Consider the following 12480-nt stretch of genomic DNA (forward strand, 5'->3'; position numbering starts at 1 on the left):
CATGAACCCCATGTCCTTCATCTCAAACTCTATTGCAAGGTCCTCCTTGCAAGACTTGATCAACTTACCATCACCTGTCAGTGTGAGATCATCAACATAAAGTACAATGATCAATTTACCTTCCACCACTATGTGGTATAGGTTCACATCTACTTCACTTGTTGTGAAGCCCAACCCGGTGAAATAGATATCTATCTTGGTGTACCAAGCACGGGGTCCTTACTTTAGCCCATACAACGCTTTCTTGAGTTGACACACATGTGACTCACGGTCAAAGGTCTCAAAACCTTCATGCTTCTCTATGTAGACCTCTTCCTCAATCATGCCATTAAGGAAGGTTGTCTTTACATCCATCTGATGTATCTTCCAACCCATTTGTGCTGATAGTTCCAATATAGATCTGATTGACGAGTACCTTGCAATACGAGCAAAGGTCTCATCATAATCAATCTCCTCTGCCTGTGAAAAGCCACGGGCCACAAATCTAGCCTTATGATTCTCCACACTACCATCTATAGCTTGCTTTACCTTGTAAAGCCAACGGGAGCTCACCACTGACTTGTCCTCTAGTCTCAGGACCACATCCCAAGTAATGTTATGAACTATGGAGTCATACTCCTCCACCATGGCATCAACACAAAACGGCTGCTGCATTGCTTCCTTAAAGGAAGATGGCTCTGTCAAAACACATTCGCCCATAAGAGCCATGTATCCAGTGTACCTCTCAGGTGACCTCCTCTTCCTGCGTTGAGAAGTGAGTGTTCCCACATTCTCCCGTGCATCATCCAACAAACTGTCAGCCTCTCTGGTGTGCTTTCTTCCCTCTCTAGAAGACTCTGCTTGATTGGATGTATCTACTCCTGGATCCTCTACATGTGGCTGCTCCACATCAATCTGAGGTTCCTCAACCTTAGGAGCTAAAATCTCCTCATCCGCATGTAGCTCAAGCTCCCTCTCAAGGGAAACTCACATGGCCTTCTCCTCATTGAATCTGACATCCCTATGAACCACTATCATCCTATTGGTCGGAAAGTAAACCTGATAGTTGTGAGGTGTATCAGTGTACCCCACAAATATCACCAAGTCTGTTGTCAGCTCAAGCTTCTTCCGTGCATCTTTGGCCACATGGAAATATACCGATGACCTGAAAATGCTAAAGTGACCAACATCTTCCCTCTTATTGGATTAAGCATCCTCTGGTGTCTTCATCTCAAGTATCTGATGTGGGCTACGGTTCTAAACATAAACCATTGTGTTGCATGCCTCAACCCACGAGTGTAGTGGTAGGCCCTGATCATGCAACATCACCCTTGCTGCCCCTACTATGATTTTGTTCTTCCTCTTTGCCACCCCATTCTACTGAGGATTATGGGGTGCTGTCAATTCCTGTTTAATGCCTTTTGCTGCACAGAATTTCTTAAACTCGTTTGAGACATACTCACCACCATTACCACTCCATAGAGCTTTAACCTTCTTGCCTAAATCTTTCTCCACCAATGCTTTAAACTCACAAAACTTTGTGAAAATTTGATTCTTTTTTCTGCATGAAAAATATCCAACATTTACGAGAATAGTCATCAACAAATGCAACATAATACCTGTGTTTGGTTATGGATGCTGTCGATAATGGTCCACACACATTTGAATGGACTCGCTCTACAATAGCCTCTGCTTGATTGTCTCTGTCGTGAAAGAAATACTTGGTGTATTTTCCAAAAGTACACCCCTTGCATGTATCAACTTGCTCAAGCGTACCTTTGGGAAGACTGGTAGAGATTTGCTGCAATATCTTCAAAGCCCCATGATGCAAGTGGCCCAATCGCCTGTGCCAAAACTCGCCAACCTGTCGGCTTTTCACCCTTTCTACTTTTGTGCTTAAAGCAACATACTCCTCTACCTATAGCTTATAGAGATTCTTCACCAGAATCCCTTCCTTCTTTACCTGACCCGTGGCTATGTGTCGAAGGAATGCCTTTCCTTTGGAGAAGATCACAACATAGCCTTTATCCTCAAGCATGGCAACGGATACCAAGTTCTTCTTCAACCCAGGCACATACTAATCCAGGTGGATAAAATTGTCTTTTCTGTTGTAGTCCTTGGAGAGATCTTTCTAACGGGGTATCATGCACGTCAAACAGAGATAATATGACCATGTCGCAACCCCGGGAAGTTGGTTGTCCAACTAACCCTAACGGGGCCCATAAACTCTTGGTGTTACATCTCCTCAGGTTAGGGTTTTGGTTGTTTAGGGTTTGCTCTTATTGTTCAATAATAAAAAGGCCCTTGAGCCTCATTGTAACACAGTTCAGAGTTATGTAGCCGCCACATCTCTTCTCAGAGATAAGCTACCATCGCCCGAGCTAGTCTTATTTCCATTCTGTTTGTAAGCATATTTCAGTATTTGATATTAATGAAATGAAGTTTTATTTCTACTGCATCTTTGTATTTATGGTTATATTTGTAATTTGTTACATTCCTGTTTAAATCTGGATCAGTGGTATCAGAGCGGTCTGCTCTTTCTCTATTTTTCTTTGCATGTCCCCAATGAGGTCGGGATATAAGGAGTTAAGGCTCGAACTAGTCGAACCTTTGCAAGACCAGCCTCGCAAATCCTAATAGCCTCCCATGGTGGATGAAAAGAAAGACGAGGGGGGAAGAGATCCTGTCAAAGTCTTGCTCGAAGAAGCCCTAGAGCGACAAAAGAACGCGATGATGGACAAATTTTCCCAGATCCTTTAGCGACTACCCAAGGGCAACACATCTACTTCCAACAGCTACTCTGGAAGTGCCACAGCCTTTAAGGTACAAGTTAACTTTGACATTCCCATATTTTAAGTTCAGATAGATGCAGACGTTGTAGATAAATGGTTAAATCTGCTAGAAGGATATTTTTTCGTTCATGATTTTTCCAGTCGGGAAAATATCACTTTTTCACTTCTCAAAGCAGCTCCCCACATCAAGGACTGGTGGGAAACCTACTGTGAGCTGAAGGATGAATGTACGAACTCACTGTTTTCAGTCGCACCCACTTGGAACTCGTTTCGGAATGCCATCAAGGAGCAGTACTACCCTGTTGGGAGCTATGAGGATAAATACATAAAGTGGACAACGCTACGACATGGAAGGGACCAAGATGTGTCAGAGTTTACCAATGTTTTTCATACCCTTCACACAAAGTTGGGTATCAAGGATTCTGAGAAGCATTTGGTTCTCAAGTACTGTGGCTGCCTACACAGGTACATCTAGGATGAGATGGAATTCCTGGACATCTCCTCACTTAGCACGACATACCAATATGCCATCAAGAATGAGCAAAAGTTTAAACAGAAGAAGCAAGACTTTGGATCTGCGAATCCCAAACAAGGGAAAGGTTCCCCCAAACCGCAAAATAAAGGACAAAGCCAAGGCAGGGTGGCCCAAGACAACCTGCCAAAGCCGCAAGCAAATAACAACACCGCGAAGCCAAAGAAGGACACAAGAAAGTGGTGTGAGTTCCATAAGAGCTCCACTCACAACACAAGTGAGTGTCGAGCCAAGCAGTCGCTGGTGGTCGAGCGAAAGGCTTCAGAATCAGATGCATGTTTCGACTCTGAGTCAGAACCCGACAAGGGGAATGACAAATGGAAGTAGATTATCAATGCGGAGCCCAACCTTCGTCGTTGCCACCACGAAGATCCAGAAGGAGGAACCCGAAGATCCAGAGGAGGAGGAGTGCCTCTTCCACACCTAGATGTGGGTAAAGGGTTCCCCGCTACAGTTCATTGTCGACAGCGGGAGAGAAAAGAACCTCATTTCGGGAGAGGTCGCAAAGCGGATGGGCTTACCGACCACAACACATCCATAACCGTACACCATCGGGTGGCTTCACCAAGGACGGGATCTTCATGTGAGCCAACAGTGCCACCTTCCATACAACATCAAGCCCTTCACGGATGAGGTATTATGTGACGTTGCTCCCCTTGATGTTTGTGATGTATTATTAGGCCAACCATACTTATGGAAGTGAAATGCTATGTATGGGTTAAGGCCTCGTGCTATTATTGTTACTTTGGGAAATAAGTTGTATAGGATATCGAAGGTAGCACCACATACTGCCATCTCTTTGGTTACTGCAAAACAATGTAGTAAGCTCATTTCCAAAACCAGAAAATTTGTTTTCCTAATGGTACGCCCTCAGGGAAAGAAGAAGACAGTGGCCACGACCTCCAAATAGGGCCCCTCCACATGACAACAACAGATGGACAACGTCGTGGAGGAGTACGAGGACCAATCTACTAATCTATCGGCGCTCTGTTTTGGAGAATGACGAAATCAAGAGGCAGATTTAGGAGTTACTGCAGAAAGGTCACATCCATCCTCGAGTTCATCACCCTGTGGGAGCCTGATAATGTTGGTACATAAGAAGGATGGGACTTGGAGACTCTGTATTGACTATTGGGCGTTGAACAAGATAACTGTCAAGAATAGGTACCCGATCCCACGTATTGATGACCTTTTGGACCAACTAAAGGGAGCAAAATATTTCAGCAAGATCGACTTGAAATCAGGATATCACCAGGTACCAATCGAACCCTCCGATGTGTGGAAGATTTCCTTCAAAGCCAAGGATGGCCTTTTTGAATGGTTGGTTATGCCTTTCGGGTTGACGAATGCTCCTGCAACCTTCATGAGGCTAATGGATGACATCTTGTGGCCATTCACCAACTAATTTGTAGTGGTAAACTTTGATGACATCCTGATCTTCAACCAGAGTTGGGAAGAGCACATCTACCACATTCGACAGGTTCTCCAAACACTGCGACAACACAAGATATGTGCCAATTTGGAGAAATTCACTTTTGGCATGACCCAGGTTCAGTATCTAGGATACATTATTGATGAACGGGGGTGCATGTGGATCGAGCCAAGATCCAAGTCATTCAGGATTGGCCAGCTCCAACCACTCTGATAGAGCTTCATAGCTTTCTGGGTCTTGCCAATTTCTACCGTAGGTTCGTGTTGGTATTCTCTCATATCACTTGGCCCTTGAGTCAAGTCATCAAGGGAGGAGCGAAAGAAAAATTATTTTGGTCTGAATCTCAACAAAATGCATTCACAGAGTTGAAACATCGCCTTTGCTTTGCACCAGTGCTCACATTACCAGACTTGCAACAACCATTTTAGATCGAGACAGATGCCTCTGACTATGCTATTGGGGCAGTCCTTACTCAACAGGGGCATCCAGTGGCATATCATAGTGAGACACTTTCAGACACAGTCCGAAAGTATCCCGCTTATGACAGAGAGATGTATTCCATTGTACAGGCCTGCCGACAATGGAAGCATTACATTTTGGGGAAGGAAACAATCATCCACACAGACCACCGGCCCCTGTAGTTCATACAGATGCAAGGGAAGTTTCAAAATGATCGCCATCAGAAGTGGTCCACATACCTGCAACAGTTCCATTTGAATATCAATTATAAGAAGGGTAACCTAATAATGTCGCAGATTGCCTTAGTTGACCACCGATCATGGTGTTAACCACCGTGCTCAACTTTTGTGGGCACGAGACTTATGATTGGCCACTTCTCTACAAAAGCGACCCAGAATTCGGCCACACATACCAGACGCTCTTGGAGGTTCAGTAAGTTCCAGATTTTCACCTCCAGGATGCTCTATTATGCCACCTGGGACACCTTTGTGTTCCTTCAAGTAAGCGTGCCAAGATGATTTGGGAAGGACACTACAGTCGGGTTGCTAGGCATTTCGGGGTCGAGAAAACGGTGGCAGTACTGCAGAAGTATTTTTATTGGCTGAATCTTCGACAAGATGTCGGGAAGTACATCAGATGCTGCACTGCCTGCACCAACGCCAAATCGACCATCAAGAAGCAAGGCCTCTATACTCTGCTGCCTACCCCTAGTCGACCTTGGGAATCCATCTCCATGGATTACATGTCGAGCCTTCCTTCTACTAAGCATGGCAACGACTGTGTTTTTGTGGTCAGCGACAGATTCTCGAAGATGGCCATTATGGTTGCCTATAAGAAGAATATCATAGTGGAAGCCACTGCTAAAATCTTCTTTGAACGAGTGTTGGTACACTTTGGTATCCCACAATCTATCATCACAGATCGGGACAGCAGGTTCCTCAGTACATTTTGGTCCAGTCTCTGGTCGATGCTGGACACCGAGCTCATTAAGTCCACAACTTTCCATCCCCAAACTGATGGCCAGATAGAGGTCGTCAGCAGGATGATCATACACATTCTGCACATGTACAACTCAAAGCATCCATGCACATGGGATGACAGCCTCCCCTATGTCCAGCACAACTATAACCGGGCTCTCCATAACTCAACTGGCCACAACCCTTTTCAGGTGGGCTTGGGATTCTAGCCATTATGTCCCATTAATGTGGCCATGCAATTTGCAACTACTGAGGCAGATTTGGCTCATGTCCAGTCCGAAACTGATAAGGCAAACAACTTCATTGAGCACACCCAACATATCCGCCAGCAGGTCCATGAAATTATGGAGAAAACAAATGCCAAATACAAGCAGTGACTTGATCAACATCGGGTGCCACACAAGTTTCAGGTGGGAAACAAAGTCTGGTTGCATTTGCAAAAGGAACACCTTACCGGAGCCTATCAGAAACTCAGAACACTTCGATATGGTCCTTACACCATTACCAAGGCTGTGGGAGATAATGCATTTGAGCTTAGCATTCCCCCATTCCTTGGCCTACACCCAGTGTTCAATGTGGACTGCCTTCGACCATACTTCCCACCATTGCTAGACACAACAAACATTGCAAAACAACTCACACCTACAGAGTTAAATCCAAATTGCATGGAACAAGCCACAATTGATCGGATCATGGACATGCAGATCAATCACACTCACCAGCAGAAGATCCAACTGTATTGAGTTGTCAAAGCAGGCCAACTCCTTCACCAGGGCAAGTGGCTCACCAAGGACCAAGTTCAACAGAAGTTTCCTCATCTCATGGAGGAAATCAACGCAATGGGGACCATTGCTTCCTAGGGGGGAGGAATGATCCAGGTGGATATTGGTGGCCTCCCGCCAATTCCACTTGGATCCCCACCATTGTTTCTTTTAGTTTTTCAGTTTCCTTAATTGTAGCACAGTTTACTATTTTTAGCAGTTCTTCGGGTTTCCGGAGACATTCCCTAAACGACGTTTTTTTGGTAATCTACTGCCAGCAATATTTTAATAACATCGTATTTCCCGTCGTATTCCTCAGAGAGATATTTCTAACGGGGTATCATGCGCGTCAAATGAAGATAATATGACCAAGTCGCGACCCCGGGAAGTTGGCTGTCCAACTAACCCCAACAGGGCCCATAAACTCTTGGCGTTACATCTCCTTGGGTTAGGGTTTTGGTTGTTTAAGGTTTGCTCTTATTTTTCAATAATAAAAAGGCCCTTGAGCCTCATTGTAACATAGTTCAGAGGCATGTAGCCGCCACATCTCTTCTCAGAGATAAGCTACCATCGCCCGAGTCAGTCTTATTTCCATTCTGTTTGTAAGCATATTTCAATATTTGATATTAATGAAATGAAGTGTTATTTCTACTGCATCTTTGTATTTAAGGTTATATCTATAGTTTGTTGCATTCTTGTTTAAATCCGGATCACATACATAACATTCTTCAAGGTGAGTGGAGCTCCATGCTCCCTCTGAAAAGTAATATGCCCAATCCAGTAACACTATACTTCCCATTGTCACCCATCTCGATATGCATCTGGAGATCTTTCTCCTCCATGTCACTGAATAACTCTTTTTCGCTAGTCATGTGGAATGAAGCTTCATTGTCTAAGTACCATACACTTCCCATCATTGATGACACCATGCATGCAATGAGGGAAAAGTCCAATTTAAATTGAGAGGCCAAAGCCTCACTCGTTGCTCCCCCTAAGGACTTCTTCTTGGACTTCTTGAGTGGACAATTTGTAGCAAAATGGCCCAGCTCATGACAATGAAAGAACTTAACCTTTTTCATGTATTTCTTCTTACCTCCATGATAAGAATCTGATTTGGAATGGGAAGCTTTCCCTTTCCCCTTCTTTGCCTTAATTGCTAAGGCACAATTCTCTTCATCATCAGTCTTTGATGAAGAGCCATCCCTTGTGTTCCTCCTAATCTCCTCCTGCATCAAATCCGACCATAGTCGTTCCCAATCCAACAACTTCTCCCAACCATTGGCAGAGTCCTGATATCTATGACAACTCTTTGGGAGTCCTAGAAGAGCAAGACTCACCATATCATCTGTGGCAACCATGATTCCAACACTTCCAAGTTCATCACAACACTGAGTGAATTTGGTCAAGTACTTTGGAATTGTCTCACCTTTCTCCATTTTGATTTTTCGAAGTTTGTCCTTCAGTTCCAATTTCCTTTGGTCACTATTGTTCTGATACAAGTCTGTCAATTCTTTCCACATAGCATACAAAGTTTCCTTGCCATGGAGACTCGAGACAATGTGGTCTCAAACTCCCTCAAGGATTATCTGCCTCACCTTTGCCACACACTTCTTCCATTCAACTAAATTTTGTGCATCCGATGTCACTGGCTTAGGTATTTCTTGATCAATGAATTCCTTCAAGCCATTATCTTCTAGCATAACCTCCATTATTCCCCTCTAGGTTATAAAATTTGAGCTGCCTTCCAAGGCACACTCGAGCCACAAATCGTAGAATGCCATCTGCCGATCTTGAAGTATGTATTGCAAATTCAAATTTTACCTGTAACCCTGAACTCAAAACTTCAAAATATCCTCTAGTATATTATTCTCAGCTCTAAAACCATGTAGAAAATCCTATAGATTCACAAGCTCATGTAATGTACTAAATCACAGTACAACAATCTACTTCTACTTTCAACCAGCGGAAGCCAATAGATCGATGAAAACAATATGAACAAGAAGAAGACAAATTAATGGAACATAACACAATAAGTTTTCTTGGGGAAAACCACTGCTCAAAAACTCGCCTATCTTTATTGCATATATAAGAAATATGAGTGAAGATACAAAGCTTGTTCTCACTAGAACAATTCCACACAAGTATGCTCAACTCTCTCAGCTCACAAGCTAGCTCTTGGCCAACACTTAGCCAATTTTGTAGCTCTCCAAGCTCCTAATCTCTTGCATAATTCCTAGGATGAATAGCCCATATTTAAAGGGAATTCATGCTTCCAAAACTGCACAATCCAAACATAGGATCAATCTCTAATGCATGCATGATATTTACACTCCAGTAAATAATACCACTGATAGTACATTGTCCCTGCACTCTAGTCTCAACTGGGTCTTTCTCTGAATTGACATGCATGAGTTTCTCATGAGGGAATCTTCAGTTAACTGGAGTAGCACTAGTGGATGCATTAGTGCACCAACTGACTGTTAGTCCTCTATTAGTTCCAAAAACAATTTAGAACTAATTTAACTGAACTTAACTCAGTAAACTGAGTGATCTAATTTCCAACTCAATTTAAACTCATACTGGACCCCTAAAACTTAGGGAGAACATATACATGACTACAGAAAGACTTCCAACTCGAAATTCCTAAGCTAATTAAGTTAATTAAACTTAATTAACTATTTACAAGTTGCTATGAGAACAAAATTTGATTTTAATTCACAGTTTAATTCAAGGACAAATAAAACTGGAATTTCTTGTTGCCATTTCTCAACAAAGCAACCCAACAAGGATTGTAAAAGTTCACGACTGAATGATGCAGTAAAAAATATGAAGGGGAATCTCTGAACTTAACTCTTGTTAGTTTATAATTTTATTTCACGTTTTGAGAAGTTGTCATAAGCCGATGAATAATAGCATATCCATAATAAAATGATAGATATGAATTAGTTTAGAATGCATATCCATCATATAGATATTAAATAATGATATGCTAGATGTGTGAAAGTATGCCAAGTGCATATAGTAATGGATTTGCATGCATAAAGAATCTCAATTTGTTGTCATAACATGATTCAGATGACTAAGAGTGGTTAATGATGAGCAAGTAACCATGAGCCAGTTGACAACATGATTGGGAACCTAATGGGAGTATTTTATGTAGCTTTGAGGGACCAATGCTATGGAAAATAAGGTGTTGATGAGAGAATGGAACATGTGACACTTACGCTTGTTGATATGCATATTGTGACAAGTTATGAGTGCATTGATAAGAAGTTTGCTACTAGCTAGTGGTTTTCTCCATATATGTGTTCTAAGAACTATTGATTATGACTCTTGAATTTATGCACCCTTAAAATATTGTTTGAATGTTTTATTAAGTGAACGATATGATTATCTGCTTATGATATTGCATGAATGAAATGATCTTATTTTAAGATAATTGTACTAACACAATGTGTGTGGAGACAGTTGATATGCACACAAGTGCAAGAGAGTCTAGGTTGTGGCACCATAGTTGTTGGTTATATATATCTATGGCTCACTTGTGTAAGAAGGTGGTAGTTGTAGAACTATGACTGATAACTATGAGTTGATTTTAAACTTTGTCATGGCTTCTAGTCTTGGTAAAAGACTAATTTTAATGATTCTAATCTTGGTATAAGGATGATTTCAAAAACTAATAGTCATTCTAACTTGTTTATCTTGATTCTTGGAACACGTGGATGATAGGAATCTGAGATGTGTGAACAAGGTTCTTGCTAGGGTTGAGAAATCACATGCAAAAGGATGCTTGGTAGGGCTAATAAAAGACATGTAGAAGGGTGTTTGTTGTGTGTTGATAAAGCACTCATAGAGTGCTTGACACAGCTGATAAGCCACCCATTACTGTGAAATTTAGTTGTGCTTGACTAGTTAATAAACCACCCAAGGTACTGGTTCTGGGTTGATAAAACACTCATAGAGTGTTTGCGCAACTGATAAACCACCTATTATTGTGGAATTATGTTGTGCTTGACTAGTTGATAAACCACCTATCATGGAAAAGTTTGTGCAAAGTTGCAACGGGGCACTTTCTGAGGAGGCTGATAAACTACCTTTAATGAAAACAATTATGTGGCGCTGCCACGAGGTGCTTTCCGAGGAGGCCGATAAACCACCTATAATAAAAAGGGATTGTGTGAAACCCAACATGGTTATGCGATAGAGTAGGCCCATGTATAAATAACGAGCATGGGAAAAAATGAAAAATATTGGGCTTGGACGATGGGTCAAGAAAGACCATTGCTAGTTTATGTTTGAGCATTGCTCCTAAATATGATATCAATCGTGAAAGAAATTGTGTACAGATTGGAAACCACCTGTGTGAACAACATTATAAAATATCAACTGAATTTTGTTGATGGTGGAATAAGGATGGGAAAGGATGAATTACACACACACACACACACACACACACACACACATATATGTATGTATATGTCCATAATTGAGTGGACATTGCTATGACAACCTAATGGGTTGGTTTGGTCCATGGGGAATAATGGATAGTGTTATAGTAGCCATGAAAATGGCACAACGAAGGTTCTCTTGACCTTGACTCTATTTACATATGTAAACCTGTGATATATATATATATATATATCTATGTGTGTGTGTATATGTGTGACTGACAGGTTTTTTTTAGGGATCGTTCCTATGGGAGAATGATGGTATAGATGACATGAATAGATTCTTGGTTGAATGAGGAATCAATTGGGCAAGGGGTAGCCCTAGCTAATTTATGATTTTGATACCATGTGCTTATAATTATGCCCATGTTTATGCTATTAACATGGAATGCTGAAGGATACATCAACAAAATGAAAGCATTGTGATTCGTGACATGCTGGGACAAGCATGGATAATGGAAGAAACCACAAACACAATATTTTTATTGTGGATACAGGTAGTAAGGCTTGAGAAATAAACTAGAGGCAAGGTTACTTGGTGTTCATGGATAAAGATAGTGTGGTCTCTAGATGCATGTAGTAAGGCATGAGAAAGACATTAGAGGCAATGTTGCATGGTAGAGATAGTGTGGTCCCTGGATCTGTAATATTCTTGTGTACATGTTGTACTGTGCCATGTGTATTTTGTATTTTCCATGTTGTAACATGTGTATTTGTCCTATTGTAACATGTATATTTGTTGTGTTGTATCATGTGTATATGTGCATGTGTTATGTTGTACACTGTGTATATGTGCATGTGATGTGTAACGTGTTGGGACAGGAAGGTATGGGACTGTCTAAGCCCATGTAATGTGTAATGCACGGGATAGGCAAGTATGGGACTATCTGGGCCCGTGTGTTTTGTAATGTGTAGGACATGCAAGTATGGGACTATCTGGGCCCATATATTATGTAATGTGTAGGACATGTAGATATGGAACTATCTGGGCCTGTGTTGATTAGGACAGGTAGACCATCTAGAATGGGGGTTTCTTGGGCCTTATATTCCTGTCAACAAAAGACTATCAGGTTGGTAGTTCGCATACTTACGGGGTAGAA

The sequence above is a fragment of the Pinus tabuliformis genome, chromosome 9, assembly GCF_031772625.1.
Source record: "Pinus tabuliformis cultivar Carrire ecotype Pingquan chromosome 9, CPIR1, whole genome shotgun sequence".
NCBI lineage: Eukaryota > Viridiplantae > Streptophyta > Pinopsida > Pinales > Pinaceae > Pinus > Pinus tabuliformis.